Consider the following 22,276-nt stretch of genomic DNA (forward strand, 5'->3'; position numbering starts at 1 on the left):
CTAGGAGTGAAATTGTAGGATCATATGACAGTAATTCTATGTTTAATTTTTTGAGGAGTCTCCATACTGTTGTCCATAGTGGCTGCACCCATTTATGTCCTCCCCGCCCCCAGCAATGACCAAGGGTTCCACTTTCTTCACAACCTCACCAACAAGTTTTTTTTTTTTTTTATTTTCCTCTTATATATATTATATGTATAATTATATATATAGTAGCCATCCTACTGGGTGTGAGGTGGGGAAATCTTTTTAATGAAGTTGGAGCTGAGCGTTTGAGGCCTCTGGAGCAGTCACGTCACTTTAGAGTGCCCCAGAGTAGTTTGAAAGCGGGGGCTGGGTTTTGTACCCCCTCTCGGAGTTTGTGATTTAACAGTAAGCCTTCCTTGACTTCGCTCCAAGAAGTGAGCAAGGTGATTGATTTCAAGCTGGAGGTGAGACCAGGAAAAGAAACAGATACCTCCATGCAGGGTTGAGTGTTCAGAGCCCAAGTAGAAACCAGTCACCCCCTCCTTAGGACCAGGTTTAGGACCAGAAATCATCCCTCTCCTCCCTCTCTCCTTCTCTCCCCCTCAAGCAACCACAGTAAGTAAGACTTCATTTCCCTGCCCTCCCTTCAGGAGCCCCAACACACTAAAAGGAATTATCCCAGTGTAAAACATTTTAAATCAATAGCAGTTTAGGGGCTGGAGTTTAATTCAGGTAGACTCCTCTACAAACCAATCAAAACCATCATCACTTCTGGGGAAATTTGTGGGGGGTCCTGGGAACACCTGCAGGAGGCCGACTCCCAGCCTTTCTCGCCTCTTCCCCCGTGCGTGCGGCTGCGAGCCACCTCCAGCCTGCTCAAGTCCACTGCTGCCTGGCCCGAGCTCCGCAAGGCTGTGGTCCTGCTCTGGGCAGCCACCCCTCCAACCCCACACTCAATTCCCACTCTTGGGAATCTGCTCAGGTCCTCCTTTCTCACTCCTCCAGAAGCGCCGAGGGGCTCTCTGCTCCAAGGAAAGGAAACATTTCCTCCAAGTAGCCTTTGGCTGTGATGGCTCTTTTGGCCTTCCGAATGCAGCTCCTGCCTCTGTTAGGAACTTGTATCAAAACCCCCAGGGGCAGACTTTGGGGCTATTTGTCTGACGTTCTCCTCACCCGCTGACACGCCAGAGGAATGGGTCCCCCGGTCTCAGGATGAGTTCCCAGGCTCCTCCCAGCCCAAAGGGTTCACGACTCCTTCTCTGTTCTGGAGTATGTTCTACTGCCCGGGAGGTGTGGTGCTGAGGGCCGAAGGTCCCCTCAGAGGTGCCCAAGGGGCTTGAGGCCCCAGACGGGTCTCCAGCTGACCGATAAGTCCATCAGGCTGAGTGGGTTGCAAGTAATGGATAGTCCCACTTCAACCAAAAGAAAAATGTGTTCTCTCACTGGAGCAGAAGTCCTGAGGCAGGGCAGGTCTGGGTAGCTTGACTCAGTGGCTCCATAGCATCTTCAAGGACTCCAGTTTCTCCGTCTTTCTACCAGCATCCTCAGTGTTTGGCTTGGTCCCTGGGGTAGCTTCCTAAGGTGCAAGATGGCTGCTGCATGTCGTACTGCATGTACTGTGTGCCAGTACTCAATCCAGACACTGCGATATCCAGTAGAAGGAAGGAGCGCTTTGTCCTCTTTGCTCCTCTCTTTAAGAGCAAAGCTTAACCAGCAGCCCCCTGGGCATTCCTTTAAATCTCACTGGCCCTGATTATATCATATGGTCGAGCGCAAGAGATCATTGCAGAGGGATGGGAACCATCACTATTTGGTTTTCTTCAGGTGTGTCCAGAGTCATGTGCACCCATTCCTGAGCAAAGCCGGGTTCTGAACACCAGGAGAAGGTGGAAGGGGCAGCTGAAGAGATTACGAGACCACCGCACTCACCTTTGGGGTCACCCATTGGTGTTTCTCATGTACTTGCTTTGTTACATTTTTTCACTCTTTTCCTTTTTTTTTACATAAGAAATGTATACGTATTTTCTTGTTCTAAATAATTTACTCCATACAGAAGTACGTGGAGTAGAAATATGAAAGGTGTCTTTCACCGCCCTCCCCCAACCTCACTTCCCTCCCCAGAAGGAACTTCTGTCTCTACATTGGTGTCTCCTCTTCCTAGCCCCTTTATGCATCTGCATATATACATATGTTCATTACACACATAGGTGCTTTGCTTTCCTTTTTACGTAGATGGTATCCTGTTCTGCCAATGGCCTTTTTCCACTTGGCTCTCAGTACTTCTGGATCCACTTGATTCACTGTAATGACTGAATATTATCCCTAAGGGTAGATATTCCACTGCCTTGTATCTTAGGTAGCTTTTCAATCTTGGGCCTTATCTCCCTAGCTAGAGTATGAATATCCTGAGGGCATATTTTTCTTTCTACAGCCAAACACCTAATATAAAATGTTCCTGCAAAGTGAAAGTCAATTAATAGCTATTGATGAAAGGATCCTCTCTCCCTTGCCACCTGAGTTGTCTTAGCACCTCTGATGGACTGACAAGGAGCCCTTTTCTGAGCCAGTAAAGGTACCCGGCACCATGGGTCTATCAGTTTGTCATTCTTTGGCCCATCGACAAGAGTGACAAATCAATCTACGAGCAAGAGAAAGTTGGTCATCTTCCACTGGTGCTTTGGTAGCGTTTTCTGGGTACAGGATGGCACAACATCTCCCTCTCCCTGATCAGGCTGTCAATTCAGAGCACTTTGGGCTACTTGCAAAGTTATACATTATCTCATTGTTCAGCTCACATAGGAGCATCGGGGCAGAGTTATTAACAGCCCACACTTCCTGGAGAACCATTTCAAGGGCTACTAATGGTGTTCACAGACTGTTGAGCTGGAAAAGTTATCCATTTGCCTAGACACACACCCTTAATAACCCTTTCCAGGTTTCTTAAGGCAGTCACAACTACATAAAATAGATTACAACTGAACCTATTCTAGACCCTTTGGTGGGGAGAAATTACTTCAATATGAGGTTATCACCTGCAAACAGACCAACCAAATGAACCTCTCAGGGCAATCACTCTTTAAGCAGATGTTGGCATTCAGACCTGCTGATAGCATCAGCGGATATCATCATAGGCCTTGGTGGGGCTCCTTGTACTTCTGAATCCACGAGCTTCCTGTAGTAGCCGAAAAAATTACCATTGTGAAAAAGCAAAGAAATGAAACACATGTCTCCCAGATGTGCTCTTTGCATTGGGGAAGTCTCTTAAAGCTTGGGCCTTAACAGGAAACTTGGGACGATGAAAAGAAATCAAGCAATAGGAATGAAACTGAAATTAGTTTATGTCCCTCAGCTGATAACACACAAGGGGAAACTGTTTGATCAATCATTTTAATTAATATTGATTATGAAAACTCTGGTCCCGCCTACTCAAAAGCCTACATGTGAATTAGGGAAATAGGACACCCACATGAAATATTGGACACCACCACCAGGTGATATGGAATCAAGACTAAGTAAATGCCTATTGTGGGTTTAGAGGGAAAACCTATTGAGCTGCAAGGCTATGCTTCCCAACAGGACTGGTAACCTGCCTTGTTATACTCCGAAAGGATTGTACTTGACCCCCCACTTGTATAAAAAATACAAGCATTTCTCTTTGGGAACCCAGCCTGCATTTCTTTGCTGACTTGCATGCCCCTGTGTGTGTGTCTTCATCTGTTGGGGTTGGAGGATTCCCAACCCGCCTCCCTCTGTTTCTACCACCTCCCTGACCTTGAAATAGTCATGACCATTGGAGACCTTTATGACCCTTCTCCCCTCACCTACACCCACCATCTCACCCTAATTCGTTGAGAAAACTATTGCTGGCAGATAGAGAAGGTAGAATCGAGAGAAAATCTAGACACCACTTGCTAAAACAGGGTAAGAGGGTTCATAATAAGTAGGTCAGAGCTGATTTGAGGGATTTGGCTGGGGGTTACCATACAGGCTCCACCTCCATGCCCTGGTATTGGTGTCCCCAATACCTCATGTGGGTATTTCTGTAAACAAATATTTTTTTAGGCCAACACTGGATTATATGGCTGCAGATCTTGGAATTCAAAAGGGAAAGATGAAACCTTCACAGTAACTTGGGAGTTTTCTTTCAAGTGGAGTTTTCTCTACAGAATGTTTTTGCTTTAACTGGTAATTAAAGATGGGCAAAACACTCCTGAAGAAATGGGCTTTCCTCCTCACCAAGCGTGTCTCTCCAAGAGAAACAGGCACAGGCAGGGCCACGGAACCTACCCTCCCAACGAAAGCCAACTGCTCCTGATAGTTTATGGTCTGGTCCATGTCAATTTCTCATGTGTTACCCTTTCTAGGGGCTGCAAGGCCCAGCGATCTGGACAGAGGCCAAGAAGTCAAGAACTGTTGAAGCCAACGTCTCCACTCTCCTACTGACACCAGCGACCACCCAGCCCAGCCCAACCATATGGCTTCTTGTTTTCCTGATGTATGAGGTGGGTAGAATGCTCTCCCCCTAGAAGAGGACTCCAAGGGATCAATTAGTTAAAACCTGTAAACATGTATCATTATAATTATTATTCCAGTTTCTAGTTAAAATTGAACTGGCCAAAAGGAAAGAAAATACCGAGGCTGCCTCTGAGGGCAGCTCTCTTTGCTTTTCCGGTATTTCTAGTCTGACTGGTGGAAGAATGTCCTGAGCAGCTCTATGCTGGGGGGCTGAGAGGGAGCCGTGCTCACCGCATTTGAGGTTGAGGAGGCCAAGAAGACGATTGAGCCCTGGATATTACGGGGTTCTGGCTATTCATACCACCCTCTCTAGCCAAGGCTGGACGGCTCCCGTGAGCCCCAAGGGTGAAAGCGCATCTCAGGCAGGGCTCTGACTGTGCCCCTTTGGCAGGTTGTGCAGGAGATCGGTAAGCAGACTTGGTTTCTAGGGTGTCGCTCTAAACCAAAACCTCTAAGGCAGTGACTACTGTATTCCTCAAGAGAAGAACCTCGGGACTCCCGACGTTGTTAGAGAAATTTTCAGCGTGGTGGGGGCAGCCTCCTTTCAGCATTGCCTCTGCCTTTCTCCTTATTTCTTCATGGAGACTTTCAGACGACACCTCAGTCACCTTACCACAGCTCTCCTTCTTCTCTGGGTCTGAAAAGTTCCATGGCATCCCCACTCCTACTTTCCTGTGGACACCTCCATGCCCATCTACCCTTCTCTAGCTTAGCCCAAAAGGAGGCCCGGGGCACTGGCCACGCAGCTTCTGGCCTGAGCAGCTTCTGGCCCCAGCAGCTTCCGGTCCGAGCATAGCCCGAGTGTGGCCTCCTCTCAAGATGGCCGTGCCGCCACCGGAAGTGTACGGGGCCCAGGGCCGTTCCCCCACCCGCAGGCCTGGGGGGATGCGGTTAGCACAGCGGCCGTGCCCGGGGCCGGGTGGAGACGAGCTAATAATTCCACACTGTTTAAACGGTGGTTTTAAAATATTTGTTCAGTATTTACTCAGAGGAAAGGCTGAGTGCTCTGAATAAATCAAGGAAGGGCCCAGCAGGAAGAAAGGCCCTTGGGGGCAGCTTCAGCCTCTCCCCTCCGCTCCAGAGACTTTATTTCTGGCTCCCAATTTGCAGCCCGCTTGCAGCAAAACAGAAGCCCGGCAATTAAGGGCACCGGCCTGTGTCAGAAGACACTGTTCTGGCTCTGGGAACCCCTCACTCCGGGCCGCATTCAAGAACCCTTCCCTGTCCCCCGCTGTTCCCCCCCCCCCCCCCCCCCCCCCCGAGGGCGGTAGTAGAAAAGACTATTGTCTCTCTGTCTTGCGGTGTTTTGGTTTTTCTATGATGGTGCAGGCCCAACCTGGCTGATGGAACAGGGCGTTAGGTCTCTTTCCAAGCACACCGGTGTTCCTGTGGGTGGTGGCCCCCTGCCGGCCTGCCCCTGCCCGCCACCCCTGGCCAGGCCCCCCAACACGGTGTCGGATAGACCGTGACACAGAAGGGGAGCAGAAGTCAGGAAGGTTTGCTCTTCACGTCTTTACCAGCTTGATTTTGGCTTCCACCTGGACGCTCCGTCACCCCCGGCCCCGGTCGGCTCTCCCAGGTGTGCAGTACTGCTTGTGAGGCTGCTTCGGATCGCAGAGTCCCCCACCCGGTCCCCAGGGGCTCGCCGAACCTGCCCCCAGGTTCCTGTACCATTTCGCCCCAATCCCCTTTCTGCCCATTCTGTGTCCACACAGTAATTCAACACTCAGGCCGTTGTCTCTGGACTCTTTTACCTGGTGATGGCCTCAGATCCTGGAAGCCTCAGATCCCCCGCCACACGTTCCCCTGGATTTGATGGGGTCCCCCCAGGCTGATGCTGCCTGTTACTAGAACTATTCACCAGCCATGGGCGAGAGCAATCTAGGAGTTGCGTTTCTTGCTTTTGTCGATGCCTCTTGACCTTTACAGCATGACTGACTTTGTGTGACCCCCTCGTTTCACGTTACACCTTTGGCTGACCATCCCTGCTGCCATTTCCGGCAGCTCTTGCGTCTCTGGGACGGGCACCTTGTTCCGTGTTAAATTAATACATACTGTTACTTAGAAGAGAAGACAGAAGCGTGTGATGGCGGATACAAAACTCCTTCTCCTTTGTCTAGAGCCTTTGCTTCACTCCCCAGAGGTAACCATTGTGAACAGATGCTTATGCAGCTTCCAGAAGCCCTCTCTGCATGATCAAAATGCATATGCTTCTTGTTTCACACGAATATGATCACACTGTACCCATTGTGCTCAACTGGCTTCTCGTACTTAAAATTGCGCCTTGGAACTCTTTCCACATGACGACACAGAGGAGCGCTGAGCCTTTTAATGGGGCGCTCTCTTCCACCGTGCGGGGTGCCATTGGTTAACTAGACTCTCGTTGAGGGCCATTTTGGTTTCATCCAGTTTTTTCGCCAGCAAAAAGAATCAACGAGTGTTGCCTTTGCTTGCTGTAAGAGAGTACCTGCAGGGTGAATTTCTAGCAGGCAAACCGCTGGGTTAAAGAGTATTCACAATTGACGTTTTGATAGTATGATAGCAACAACAGGGCATTTTTTCAGAGAAGCAAAATTGTCAACTCGGCTATCCATACGTGGATAAGCCATGGTGCTCTAAGCCACGTTTCCATCAAAGCCAGCTGGTTTGGACCGGGCCAAGCCAGGAAGGAGTTAATGCACTTCTCTCACAAAACTAAATACGTAAGATTTGAGCCATTCTGAGTGGTTGTGTGTTTTCTTTTCACTGTGGCCCCCCGAGTTCCTCTTATCCCAAGGTCAGTTTGTTGTGTGTGTGCATTTGGCAAGGGGGGCAGCTGAAGGGTGATGGTGAGGAGTCTCTGAGCCTCGAAGAGCTCGTGGGGTTCTAGGGTGAGCTGCCGACCGTGGGCTCAGAGGCTGCGGCTCCCCGAGGTGCGCTGTTCTTTGGATTTCTTTTTACCCCTCCAGTCATTCTGTGTCTCCCAATCAAAGTGCCCGTTCTTCAGCCCTTTTTGACCTACGTTGTCCACTAGAAAATTAGTCAGGAGTTTAATAGGGTTATTGTCCTGGGGTCCCCCTCCCGCTACAGCTCAGGTGGGCTTTCTGCAGTCCTTCCCAAGCTATTTGGGGTGAAAGACTGTTTTTTAATACTTTCCAATGTGTTACGGACCAGTACTTTGGTAGAATACTAGATATACTGAATTACTAGAAAAATGAAATCAAAAATACATACAAAATATGAGTTCAGTTTCTTTCTATTACATTTCACAGACATAAAAATGACTTTGTTATTTTGCTATAAAAGTATTTTGAAATGCTGAATCTCAAGTTCTGTTCTCATCTCATTGGAGATCTGGAGCAGTTTGAGCAGCAGTACTCTATGCACTTTTCCAGAAGCTTTTGCAAGCTTCCTTTTGACCCAAAGCCTCTATTATTTTGCTGGGAGAGTGATTCTCACCCAATAGGGGGATTCATCCAGATTTTCATCCGTGGAGGCCTTGGTTTAATTCCCAGGGTTTACACTGGGCTTGGGTTTAAGCTTGAGGCCCAGTCCCGTTGACCCTGGCTCCCCCCTTTCCCCTGACCTTTCTGGTGGTGGCAAGAAATAACTCATATGCACAAGGTGCCATGATCTGCTGCCTTCATGAGAAGACATTGTTTTCTGTCCTTTAGATTTTACTTTTTCCTTGATTTAAGTCAAACACCAGCCTTCCTATTACTGTCTCTTCTCTCTAACCCACTACAAACAAGAGAAATGTGAAATCCAGGGGTATGGATCCAAGAGAAGCAATGCAACTTTTTCTTTCAAGCCTTTCAAACTTTTCAATTCACATTTTACATAATTTTACACCTAGGGATATACTTTGGTTAGGTCTTAATAGGACGTAGTGAGCAGCAGCTCCTCAGAATATGAGATTTTAAGTCTTTTGTCTTCAAAAGAGGTGGATTATTACAATTTTAGGTACTTGGAGAACATTGGTTTTCAGGTTGCCTTTGAAACCTGAAGTAGCAGATTACAGCGGCATCTAGTGGACACTAATAATATGCACTGCACTGTATTTCATCAATTATAGAACAGATTTTTCCCTGTTTTGAACTTTTTTGAAACTGGGAGTGTAGCTCATAATATATGGCATATTATGGTTTAATTAAAAATGTTTCTGTCTCACCGATAACTTCTTACAATTATCTTTGTTTCGTCAAAATAGGATTTTCGATATGAAACTTTGTAGGATGTTCATTCTTTCAGTAATATTTATTGAATATTGAATTGTATCTGTAACTTATGGACTTATTGCATGTATTATATTCAAAACTATTCATTTTAATGCATAATGTAGGTCTTTATCCTTTATGTTACACTAATGCATTGATATTCTAACTTCATAAATTTAAAAATCCATTATTGTCTAGACCCAGTAGTTCTCAACACTGGCTACATGTTGGAATCACCTGCAGAATTTTCTAAATTATAACTAGGCAGGGCACGCTTCTCAGAGATCTGACCTAATTGCTCTAGAATGAAGAATTTTAAAAGCTTCCCAAGCCTTTAAATGTGTTGCCCAGACTGAGAACCTTTTCCTTCATTCATTCAAGTCAGATGTTTCTGAGATTGTATAGATTTTTTAATAGTCAAGAAATGTTCAGTATTTTGTTTTATAAACAAAAACTAAACAACTCATGTTTCTTATGACTATTATAATTATGAAGGCAAAGAAACTCTACTTATTAAAGCAATCATGAATAGCATTAAAACCACGATACTCAAGAAAAAATTCATTCCTAAAGATATCATCATTTAGTGCATCATCAAATAACGTACAACTTGCATTTGATTCTTACACATTCATCTGTGCAACATTATTTGAAGTGAACACCACAATAAGATCAGGAATGTCAATGAAGTGTAAAACGGTGGCTATAAAATTTACAAGACGTCACAGTAATATATCTTTAACATACCGTAACCCTCTCACGTAATGTCTACCCACTAAGGCAAAAAAAAAAAAAAAATCTAAGGTATCATTTCCTTGGAATATTCTTTTCTTGGCTGGGAGTGGAACCCTGCCAATTCCGGGGCTGACCCCCCAGCATATTACAAAGATGGCGTAACTGCTCTTGACCTGGCTAGTGGAGCAGTAGAATGTGATACCGCATCAGACTACAGTGGGGAGAAGAACAGTTCATGGGAGACAGTGTAGAGAAGAAAGGACCCCGTTCATTTCTGGGCCTTACCACTTGCTAACTTTGTAATTTTGTGCAAGTTACTGAATTCGTCAAATCTATTGTTCCCCACTACGCAAACTGGGGATAACAGCTCCAGCTTCAACTATTGTGGCTTCTAGAATTCACATGTGTAAACACGGAACACAAAATGGGCAGCTGATCCAATAGTAAGTACTGTGGCTCATGGTGGTTTATTCTTACTGCTTTTAGCTCATTATGAGAATCAAACGATGGTGTTTTTCTGCATATTTAAGGCAGAGCAGTACCATTAAGCCCTTCCAGCTTGTCTGGTCCAGACTCTCTAAACCGTGCTGTCCAAGGTCCAGGCATGCAATTCATGTTTAAATAATAGCTGAGGGGTGCCAAGTGGTGCCCGGGTCGAGCACCCAACTCTTGATTTTGGCTCAGGTCATGATCCCAGGGTCATGGGATTGAGCCCCGGATCTAGCTCTGTGCTGAGTGTGGAGTCCTCTTGAGACTCTCTCCCTCTCTCTCTCAGACTAAAAAAAAAACAAAAACAAAACTTGAGCCCCTTTTGGGGTCTTTGGACTTCATCAATCACTGGGCTTTTTAAATTCAGAGAACTCTTTTCTATCCAGTGTTCCTTCATGGCCGAGTAACCAAGTCCTAAACTATTCTCATTTCAATCTTCCTCATTCCATGAAAAGCCACCCTTACCCAGGACCAGGGATTGGCTGGGAGCCTGCCATGTGTGCCTTGTATTGAGAGAACCACGGGTCCTCTAATTCAGGCCCAGGCTGCTGCTCAGAGAGACTGAGAGAGCCTGCAGTTGCGATGGACCGCAATGGCCACCCTTGGGTACAGGGCAGGAGGGCTGCGCCCATGCCCTTGGTGCAGGAAATATGGGAGGGAAGCCGCATGAAAGGAATCTTTGAGTGGGAAATGTGGGGGTGCTTGGGCCCAAGTGTGTAGGTCCCCAGTTCAGCTCGCCGGTCTCAGCCCAGAGACGAATGTCTCAGATTCCAAACGTCCCAAATTTCACCCGACCCCCACACCTTTGAGCATGACGCTTCGTGGGTCAGATGACGATGGCCATATCCCAAAGGTGCTGATTATGTTCTGATTGGATCTTAAGCTGTTTCTGCCACTCACACTAGTGACTCTCAGTCATGCTTCTCAGGTTTACGGAAAGAAATATGTGAACAGAAGCTCTCTGCAGACATGTCAGTGTGAATAAGTGCATTTCCTCACTTTTCATTTTGCTAACACAAACTAGGAGGATAATGCAAGTCTTTCAGCCCTCAGCCAGACTTGGTTGTTTGCCTTCTTCCAGGCAAGAGACAAGGTTCAGCCTGGGGTAGGTCATCAGCAGACAGAGAGGGCTCATGGTGCTGAGAAAACATGGCGCTGAGTTGCAAGTCCCGGTCCCCATTTATGAGCTGGGTCATGTTGGGCCACTCACTTAACGTCTCTGAATTTGTCTTCTCATTATTAAATGTTTTTTTAACGTTTATTTATTATTGAAAGACAGAGAGAGACAGAGTATGAGCGGGGGAGGGGCAGAGGGAGAGAGAGACGCGGAATCGGAAGCAGGCTCCCGGCTCCGAGCTGTCAGCAACAGAGCCGGACACGGGGCTCAAACTCACAAACCGCGAGACCACGACCTGAGCCGAAGTCGGACGCTTAACCGATTGAGCCACGCAGGCACTCCTGTTTTCTCACTATTAAATGGGATCTAATGATGCCGACTACATAGAGTTTTATGCGGATTAAATGAAACGATGTAAATGAGACAGACGGCACAGTGATGGCCATTAGGTTATTATGAAAATGTAATATGGCATCTATTTGAAACTTGCAAGTAAACATCAAGAGGACCAGCAATTTACTATTGAAAGGTAGTTGTTTTAAAACAAAACAAAACAAAACAAAAGGTAGTTGAATTTTTAAAAAGAAAATGTACAAGCAAAATGAGAGCCAGAAAGATGGAATATATCTCCATCTTGGAAAATGATCCTTCAGACCCTGTTGGAGGGCAGGCAGTGGCTGGACGTGTCACTCCGTCCCGAGGCATCTTAGGCTGCAGTAACAGGTCGGACCTCAGCTGAGCTCTCAGCCAAGAAGGTGGGTGGGGGACGCGATTCAGCCCTCCCACCATTTCCTTTCATTTGCCTACCCTCGACTTCTGTCAGACCCGGTGTTGGACTCCTGGATACGGGGCCGTGTGCTAACTTGCAATAAATAGACTAAAAAGGGGGAACTTTGCAACTAAGCCAAGTCAAACACCGCTGTGGAAACCTATCCTGAGTTGCCCTGAGGTGTTTCCAAAAGCAAAGCAAACACTATAAATGAACAGCATGCTCTAATTCTCCGCCTCGGGGGAGACCAGCATGGGAAGACACGTAGGCTCTGTCTGCAGCTGGGGCAGCCCGGCACTGCCTGTGGGGTCACTCAGGAGACCCCCCAGTTTCTCCCCACCAGCCACCTGATTCTGTGAGGCTATCACTCTGCACCAGGAGACCATGGCAGTCCTTGAAGCCGCTGGTCACCCAGAAAGCAGTAAATTGTTTTTGGCTTTGCCCCAGCTGGCTCTGTGAGCTCTAATAAGCCACTCATTTGTCCTTGACCCCACCAGTGTATTTCGAATCCATATTTGTCTGGATCCGTGATTCTCAACTTTACCAGGCACAAGAATCACCTGGATTGGGCTGGAGCTGACGTAAAAACACAAATTCCCAGACCCGCCTCCTGAAATTCTGCTTCAGTAGGTCCGGGTCAGGGCCCTGGAACCTGCCTTTGAACAAGCAACCGTGCAGATGCTAACACAGGCAGACCTCAGGTCTACCTTGAGAAACTCAAAATGCATATAAAACAGCTCGATTTTACCCCCAGTCGTGCTGTGTTAACATCCTCAGCTGACTCACTCCCTAGTGAGTAATTCTTTCTAGGAACCCAGGCCCATAAAGCAAACTGGCTGCATTGGTACACGTTTGAAGGGAACAACTTACTAAGTGTTCTGTCCCTGGATCGTGCCGTGGGGGCAGAAGCAGATATATCCTGGCCTCAGCCTTTTGAAAGCCTAAAATCTAGCTGGGGCGATGGCTTGTGAGTGAGAGAGAGACACCAGCGAATGGGAGAGGCAGCGAGTGATTCAGGGAAGGAGTGACCTCCACATCGTCCCTCTGCGTACTGGACACAGAAGCTGCGGGTGCAGCCTAACGTGCTTGGGAGAGAGTCAGAGGATCCCGCTCAACGGACCAAGCATGAACTAAGACCCACTGTGTGCCAGTGTGGCGACACAGCCGACAGAGGCTCACTGTGAGAATGGGGAGGGCTAGCTGTCAGGAGGGAGGACAGGGGCCATCGGACCAGAGCGTGGTGGCCGGAGGGCAGAGGAGGGCAGGGCTGGAGATGCGGTGAGTGGGAGCACACAGGGACAGTAGGGTGAGGCACGGGGGCAGTGGGGAAGGATGTTGAGCATGCAAGGAGAGGAGTTTGACCCTAATGACAGAGGGAGAGGGGGAATGGGTTTCTTAGTAGCAGCATAATGTTAAGAGAAGGGCTTCTTCTGGGACAGGAGCTGTCAGAGATGAACCGCGAGGCCGGGAGCTTCCATGGATGAATTCCCTGGGATTCCAAGGACCGAATTCTGTGGACTTCCGTGTAGGTGGAGAATGAGGATGTGCTGGGTTGAACAGTGTGTCCCCTCCCCAAATCCGTGTCCTTCTTAGGACCTCAGAATGTGACCGTATTTGGAAGTAGGGCTTTGGCAGATATAATTAGTAGAGTTAGGATGAGATCATACCCCAGGAAGGTGGCCTCTTAATCCAATATGCCTGGTGTCCTTCTGAGAAGAGGACAAAAGACACAGACGCAGAGGGATGATGACAGAAGCAGAGATTGGGGTGATGTGTCTGCAAGCCAGGGGGCGCCAGTGATTGTGGGCAACCAGCAGGATCTGGGAAAAGAGGCCTGGGCAGACTCTCCCTCTGAGCTCCCATGAAGACTCAACCTGCTGACCCCTTGATCTTGGACTTCTGGCCTCCTGAAGTGTGGGGGAATTAGCTTCTGCTGTTGGAAGCCATCCGGTTTGTGGCCATCTGTTCGGGCAGGCCCAGGAAGTTATTGCAGGGGGCTGGAGGAAGAGGAGAAGGTGAGGACAGGTCCTGGGGAGAGAAGGATGGTGAGGCAATGGCAGAGGCCCCAGAGATAGGGCTGCAGCCCCAGGACGCCGGGCAGGCATCTGTCCGGCCCCCCAGCGGTATCCACGGAAAACAGGAGGCAAAATCCTCCGCAGAGGAAGCCTGCAGCCTCCGTGGGCTCCCCCCTCTGCCCCCACCCCTGCACATCTTCCTATTTCCTCTTCCACGTATTTCCTAAACAGGTATCACAGTAGGCACATGCTTAGGAGAGGTTTCTGAGCCTTCTCCGGAAATTAAAGGATTTTTCTGGTTATTAAATGTGTGCCCAACGATTGTTAAGAGCGGGTCTTGTTTTTCCACTTAAGTATTGGGTTGTTTCAAAGAGAAAACACAATGCCCCCATTTTCCTCACTAAATTATAGCCCCGGACTTCCCCTATAAATTCAAAATTGGAGAAGGCTGAGGGCAGAATGGCCCCATTCACACAAAAACTCTCAAGGCTGGTTTCCCATGAGTTGCGGGCTTCCGTGGCTCCCCCGACGGGTGTGTTAAGTCACTTGTGGCGTGCCTTCGTTGGTATCATCGCTGTGTGTCCCCTTCCCTCAGTGAAATTTCCTAAAAGCAACCACACACACATTGCTCTTCTGTCATATCAGGGTGGCTCGTGTCCACCAATGTGACCAATTGGTAAAATAATAATAATAATAATAGTAATAATAATAATAATACATTTTTTAAAAAGCTGTCTCACCCAGATGACTGGATAACAGAAGGAGGCCCCTGTCTGGGTGGCTAAATTACAAAAGATGTCCCTGCCTGAGGGAGCCACTTAGGAGAAGATGACGTGACCCCTTGGCAGGGAGGGAGGCTTGGCCAGCAGAGCCCCGGTTGAGGTTCAGGTCTGTGAGCCCCCCGTTTGCACAGGTGGGCCCAGCAAGCCCGGTCCCAATCCGGAACCGAGGATCGTTGGGTCCTCTTCCTTGGAGCTCAAGGTTCAGCGAAGGGTGTTCCCACCTTGCTGTGGGCGGTGCGTGTGCATGTCTGTCCCCGGCACTGTCAGCCTTAACCTTCTCCAGTCGCAGGGCATCCCAGCCTGTTTGTTGCACTTAAATGCACGTATCTAATCTGACCCTGGACATCTCATTTTCCTCCACCAACCTGCCACCATACAAACAGCTTCTCCCCTCCGTTGTCCCACTGGTCTTTCATAACTAAACCCAGACAAGAGACGCAAAACAAAATTCTGTGTAGGAGGAAAGGGCAATTTTTCATCCTCCAGAACCAGGGAAAAGGCGTCATTGTTATCATTTCCCTTTTTCTTCTCTCTCCACTCGTACCTGTCCCCGCGCACAAAGGCACCCCCTCCTTGTCAACAATGTCACCACCAGTGTTGAGACCAAAGAGTGACCACTGGGGAGCACCACCACTTCCAGAGGCTTCCTTCAGGGCTGCCCTGAAAGCGGCAGAGGAAATTAAACCACAACCCTCGCGAGGCCGCCCCAGCCCTCGCACCCCTGGAATAACATCGAAGTCACTGGTAGCTGATCTGAGGCGCAGCTCATAACTCAGCCCCCGCACGGGGGCTCATGCAGGTGTCTTGAGGTGGTTGGGACCCCAGTGACAGCAGTTAAGGGGACAGGTGTGACCTGTGCGGGGGGAACAAAGTCTCCGTCACACAGCGATGAAATAAGGAGTGATTTCTCCGCCTCGTTCCGGCTTCCCCGGGCTCAGGGCAGGCCTCGAAGATGATTTATGTGAAGGCTTTGAAGTTAGGTACTTTCACTGCTCTCGCCGGGCCTGCTGGAGTTTGCTGAAAGGTAGAAGTTACTGGAGATAGGGAAGATCAGTCCGATGGAAGAGAGAAGAAAACAGATTCAGAACTGCTTCCTTCCGGGAAGCAAGAACGCCTTTGTGCCCTGCAGGCTCCGTTCCCTCCTCCCCCGCAGCTGGCTCCTCAGGAGTGAGTCCTGCGGGGGTGACGGGCATTTGGTCTAAGGGCTCCAGACCAGGTGACTTAAACCAGGAAGCAGTGCGAGGGATGCTTCCCGGAGATGCCCTGCCGCCTCCTGGACCCTGAGTTCCCCGCCAGGTTCTAAATCTGCAGGAATCCGCCCTCAGGAGAAAGGCTTTTAAATCCACTTGGATTGAACTTGGCCCTTCAGAAATCTCGACCTTGACGCCACGGTGTTTTCGTTCCCCAGGGCTGCCGTAACAAAGTGCCACCGATTGGGTGGTTTAAAACAACTTACATTTATTCTCTCACAGTTCTGGAGGCTAACAGTCCAAAATCAAGGTGTCAGCAGGGCCGTGCTCTCTCTGAAGGCTCTAGGGAAGAATGCTTCCCTGCCTCTCCCAGCTCCTGGTCATTGCAGCAAACCTTGGTGTCCCTTGGGGTGCGACTGCTCCACTCTGGTCTCTGCCTCTGTCTTCACATGGTCTCCTCTCCGTGTCTCCTCTCCTTTTCGGATAAGGACACCAATCAGATTGGATCAGGGCCCACCATTATGACTTCATTTTGCTTTTTTTTGCTTTTATAAAGGCACTGCCTCCAAATAGAGTCACATTCTGAGGGCCTGGGTGTTAGGACCTCAACACAAGAATGGGGGGGGGGGGAGGTCACAGCTCAGCACATGACAGTCATTCTTCCATGCCAAGATGGTGAGGGCTCAGAGTCACTTCCACCATTCAAGTGTGAGGGTGCCATGAAGCTTCTTTAGTTCTCTTCCTCCTGAGCCCTTGTTCCCTGGGTAGCAGAGGGGACTGTTACTTGTCATCAGGATTACCTCCGCCCTTTCTGTTGAAACAATTACTTTGAGGGGAGCAGGCTTCATGAGGGAAACCCTCACTGGTTTACCTCTCAAGAGTTTACCTCTCATGAGTGCTGGGTCTCTCCTTCCTATGCTCATACCAAGATGGCAGCTAGTACACAGGGGAGTTCATGGGCCCCATGGGGAAGGGACAGATCTCCCATCCAGTCCCTGCACTGGCCTCTTCTACCTGGAAGCCACATTGGTCCTGGTGAGCGTGCTGATAGTTACCCGCTCAGGGAAGCATGGGCTGGGTCTGCCTTCTGGGCATCCAGCTGATGTCCTTGCTAAAGACAAGGAACTGAAGGACTAGGCTTGGGGGCTCTCACGCGTGACCAAGCCACGTTGGAGATCCCCCAGTGACTGGTGGGATGCCCACTCTATCCCTGGCCAGGGTGGGCTCTTTGCAGCCATTGACTCCCAGCCAGACTCTTGGCTACATGCAATACCTGCTTTGGGGACATGTGAGGATCCCTGGGTCCTCTGTAGGCCTCGGAGGAGACAAAGGGAGCCAGGAATCCTGAACTCAAGCTCATCCATCCCACCTTCCTGTGACCACATTGCACTCCCAGCACCCACGCACCCCAGTGTTAGGATGGGGTTGTCTCCTCCAAGGATTCAAACAGGTAGCAGAAGAAAAGCCCATTTTCTTTGGGGTCCCCAGAACATTCAATGTGGGGGAGATGGGGGCAAGCGTATGTGACCACAGGCTTCCCCTTCCTTATCCACGAGGGCTGGAAAGAACTGAGTTTCCCTGCTCCTCGGGGCAGGAACTTATATGCAATGTCCTGAGTTTTCTAGATTATAAGAAGTTCAGGCATCAAATCTCTAGGCCCAGATCTTTTTGTTTGTTTGTTTGTTTGTTTTTGTTTTTGTTTATTTATTTTTGGGACAGAGAGAGACAGAGCATGAACGGGGGAGGGACAGAGAGAGAGGGAGACACAGAATCGGAAACAGGCTCCAGGCCCTAAGCCATCAGCCCAGAGCCCGACGCGGGGCCCGAACTCACGGACCGCGAGATCGTGACCTGGCTGAAGTCGGACGCCCAACCGACTGCGCCACCCAGGCGCCCCAGGCCCAGATCTTTATATGGTAATAGGAGCTAAAGGAATTTTGAAAGTTATCTCTTGCCAATCAATGCCTGGCTTTCACGAACACTGTCTTTCTGAGAACATAAACACCTATATTGAATATCACAAGCCAGAAACCTAGTCCTTCTTGCTATTTCTTCTCCACGCCCTGCCTTCCAGAGCAGCCGGCAGGGCAGCCCTCGCTACCCACAGAATCCCAATTCAGCTGGGACTCCTACGGTGTGCCACCTCTCTGTGGAGCTGGCCCTGAGACCAGGAGGGTAGGGCAGAGCCTCTCATCAACTGCTCTCTCTAGGGCTTGCTTCTTTCATCCTTGGACCCAGGAGCATCTAAGTGGCCATCCAGTGATCTCTCAGGTAGCAGAAAAACAGACCAGCTACCAAAAAAACTGGCTCAATAGGTATTCTTTCAAGGTCAGCTCTTCCTGCTTCTCAGCTCCTTACTTAAGGGCCAAGACTTTGACCAAGTTCTCCCGGGTTCTAATATGCCCCACCTCTCCCAGTCTAAACAGCTCCCAGCCTGAAGTGGGGGTTGTACGCATTTTCTGCGACTGCCATAATAAATCGCCACAAACCAGGAGGCCCAAAACAACAGAGCTTGATTCTCTCGCAGTTCTGGAGGCCAGAAGTCCAAAATCAAGGTGTCATCAGGGCCATGCTCCCTGAAGGTGCCAAGAGCCACAGGGAAGTGTCCTTTCTTAGCTCTTTCAGCCTCTGGGGTGCTTCAGCCAGTGGTGTTCCTTGGTTCGTGATGGAATCACCCCGATCTCTGCCTCGTCTTGACATGGCCCTCTTCTCTCCTGTGTTTCTCTTCTCTTATAGGGACACCAACCAATAGATTTAGGGTCCACCCTAATCCAGTATGACCTCTTTTTTTTTTTTTTTTGAGATAGAGAGAGAGCGAGCGTGTGCATTAGCAGGGGAGAGGCAGAGAGAGGGAGGGAGAGAATCTCAAGCAGGCTCTATACTCAGCGCGGAGGCCGACATGGGGCTTGATCCCACAACCATGAGATCATGACCTGAGCCGAAATCAAGACTGGGACGCTTCACTGAGCCACCCAGGTGCCCTATGACCTCATCTTCACTTAATTACATCTACAAAGACCTTGCTTCCAAATAAAGTCACAAATAAGGTTCCAGGTGGACATAAGTTTTGGGGTCAGGGGAGCAGTATTTAACACTACAGGGTCTCATGGGTCAATGCTTCCTAATATTGTTCTCACTCTGGTGGCAAAACCCCAAGCAGATTAGGTGCTCGGGAAGAGAAAGGCGCTGTTCATCCTGCCCCATTCTGCCAAAATGTACCATATTTATGTGCAAGGTGTGTGGGTTTTCATAATAGCCTCACACATACCTTCCGAAGGTAACAGCGCCTGCAAACACTGGCCTGTGGCATTTGCTCCAGGCTCACCCACACTCCCTGCTTCTGGAACAGCCCTTCCCCTGGTCATTTATGCCCCTTTGCTTATTTGTTTATACCCTTTCTTGTTCCAAAAAGGATTTCAGGCAGATGGTTTTTATTACCGGGCTAAATGAACACAGCAAGATCCTGTAGCAAATACAGTGCTCTCCACAAACATAAATTTCCATGAAACCAACATGAAAAAACCCAAAAGCACTTGGAAATTAAAATGATGGTGTTAAGTTTGACATCGGGCTCCTTTCTTATTTTCGTTGACTTTCTGAAACATATTACATTCTTCGCTGCTCTGGTTTTGCAAGCTTTGTGCGTTCTTTCTTATTTTCTGGTTAACCTCTTTATGGAAGAGGCCCCTGGTCAGAGAAGGGAGATTCTTGAGCTAAAGGTGGAGATTAAAGTGCCTTGTTTTAGGGCACAGACTCTAGAAAGGAGATTGTGAGGCAAGTCCATCAGGGCATAAGCACACGTCGCTCCGTACTTCTCAAACTGAATATTCAGAGTATTCCTCTCCCTTTGGTAAAGGGCCTGATTGTGTCTGAGTGTGTCCTGAGAGCCTGACTTTCTCATCCACATGCTGCCTGATCTGTGGCAAATGAGATATTCTAAAAGCATTTTAAGCTAGGACCCAGCAAAGCCATGCTGGTCGCTCAGCTGCGATGGACGTAAGCCAGGAATGGAACTGGAGAGCAAAGCTTTTCTGAAAATCGTGCTGGAGACCCACCCTTGTTCACTCACCAAATCTTGATGGAGCGTTCAGTGCCCGCCTGCAGACCTCCACCCGGAACCCACTTGCTCGTCACCGCTGCCTTTTCCGACGGCGTGAGGGAGGGCTGGTGACCCTGGGTGGGCAGCCTAGGGAGGAAGGAACTTGAGCTTGGGTCAGAGGCCCAGATTTTTCTATGATCGGCTGTAAGGACTGGACAAGATGCCTAGACTTGATAACGGATGACTCACAGAGTCGTCTGTATGATGAGATGATAGTCTGGGTGCAAGCCCTTGGTAAATTAGAAGGCGCAGGAAACCCGGAGGTGTAACACCAGCATCAGCCGGCTTTCTGCACCATGAGGGGGTAGCAATTAGGAGGAATCCAGGGTGGGCAAGTCTAGAATGGCAAGTGGATGACCTGGCGGTCTTCGCAGGCCCCACCTGATGCTTCACAGGTCCCACAATGGGACTGCGTGGCTGCTGCTTCTGCGGTGGCCCAGCCGCCGGCACCTGGCTGAGTAGGAACTTCCCACAGCGCACCCTTGAGGCCAGGAGGGCTCACTGCAGGGAGGCCACTGTTCAGGGCCTTAAAGCCTCTGATAGTCCTTGGTCCTCCCAGGTGGACCAGGGTCAGGTTTTGGGCATTTGGCTCTCAGCACTATCTAGAACAGAGACAAGAGGAAAGTGTTGTTTGGGTTAATGTCTGAGAATATTTATTCCAATGAAACTCCTTGCACGTAAACTAAAGAACTACTGCGAGCACAATGGATGGGGCGGTCCCACTCAGAACGGCTAATATAAGACACACAATTTGTGAGTGTGCGTGTGTGTGTGTGTGTGCGTGTGTCTTTCATTGTGGTAAAATACACGTAACATAAAACTTACCATTTTAATCACTTTTCATTGTATAGTTTATGGCATTAAATACATTCGCATTGTACAACCATCACTAGCATCCATCTCCAGAACTTGTTCCTCCTCCCAAAAGGAAATCTGTCCCCATTAAACTCTGACTCCCTATCCCCCCTCCCCTGCCCCCGGGAACCACTGTTCTACTTTCGGTCTCTATGAATTGGACTCCTTTAGGGACCTTAGATAAGTAGAATCACATAATATTTGACTCTCATGACTGTCTTATTTCACTCAGCATAACGTCTTCAAGGTTCATGTGGTAGCGTGTGTCCAAATTTCCTTTCTTCCTAAGGCTTATAAATAATTCTCTACTGCATGGATAGACCTCATTTTGCTTATCCATGCATCCATCATTGGACATCTGGATTGTTTCCACCTTTAGGCTACTGCGAATAATGCCGCTATAAACATGGATGTACAGATATCTGTTTGAGTTTCCAATTTCAATTCTGGTGATCTCTTAATATTTAAGACATAATTCTTTGGTTGTCACATATCAGGTAATCTCTGGGCACTCTGACTGTGAAGTTACTAGTATCTATTTCGTCCGAAAGGTTAAGTCTTCCTGTGTCCAGAGTATGAACGAGCAATTAGCACATACAGGATCATGCTGATATGTGTGTTGCTGAGATTGCTGACAGCTAAATTATGGGCACCAGATAAAAAAAAAAGTGAGGTCATGTCTCACAGATGTGTTGTTTAAATTTCAGAAACTTCTCATTTCACACCAAGTGGCCAGCATTAGCCAAAATATTTATGTTCAGACAACATCAGAGAAGCCCAGCTTGAACTAAGATCTACCTAGTCTTCCAGGATAAAAGCATAAACAGGGGTGGGGGGGGGTGCCTGGGTAGCTCACTTGATTGAGCCTCTGACTTCAGTTCAGGTCATGATCTCACGGGGTGTGAGTTCGAGCCCCGCGTTGGGCTCTGTGCCGACAGCTCAGACCCTGGAGCCTGCTTCAGATTCTGTGTCTCCATCTCTCTCTCTGCCCCTCCCCCACTCATGCTCTCTCTCTCTCTCTCTCTCTCTCTCAAAAAAAAAAAAAAAAAAAAAAGAGCAGGCAGGGAAGGAGCTTCCTCCACCAAGCCTGTCCCTCCGTAGATAACACCATGGTCAATGCCAGGACCCCAAAAGGACCCCAAACGAGGACCATAGCAACCTGGCACCCACAAGAGCCCTCTCTGTGAAAGAGTGACAAAAACTCTCCTTGTGCAACAGGAGCCCAGCAGCTGCCAGCACATTTTGGAGATGTGATTTATATATATGGGGATATGAGCCCAGATACTAAGGCCAGTCTGCCTGGGTTCAAGTCTTGCCTCTGCTACTTAAAGCTGGATGACATTGGACAGGTCATTTATCTCCTTGAAGCCTCCATTTCTCCAACCATTAAATTATATTAATAGTAGTGCCTTGTAAAGCAAAGGGCTATTTTGAGGGTTAAGTTAGTAAATATATGTAATGTGCTTAAAATCACATGTAGCACACAGTGGGTGCTATGTTAGTGTTTGCCATCATTTTATTATCATTATTACTGATAAGAGGAATCC

The 22,276-nt window shown here is 48.6% G+C and overlaps 1 protein-coding gene across 2 annotated transcripts in view; it reads left to right on the plus strand.

The window, feature by feature from the left end:
* Positions 1-22,276, plus strand: part of CLDN14 (claudin 14) — a 91,200-nt gene that overhangs the window by 53,600 nt on the left and 15,324 nt on the right. For both annotated transcript variants that reach the window (XM_045501425.1, XM_045501424.1), the window contains exon 2: positions 4,332-4,469. The gene's annotated coding sequence lies outside the window, so the exon portion shown is untranslated. The remainder of the gene's footprint in view (positions 1-4,331; positions 4,470-22,276) is intronic.

The sequence above is a fragment of the Leopardus geoffroyi genome, chromosome C2 (genome assembly GCF_018350155.1).
Source record: "Leopardus geoffroyi isolate Oge1 chromosome C2, O.geoffroyi_Oge1_pat1.0, whole genome shotgun sequence".
NCBI lineage: Eukaryota > Metazoa > Chordata > Mammalia > Carnivora > Felidae > Leopardus > Leopardus geoffroyi.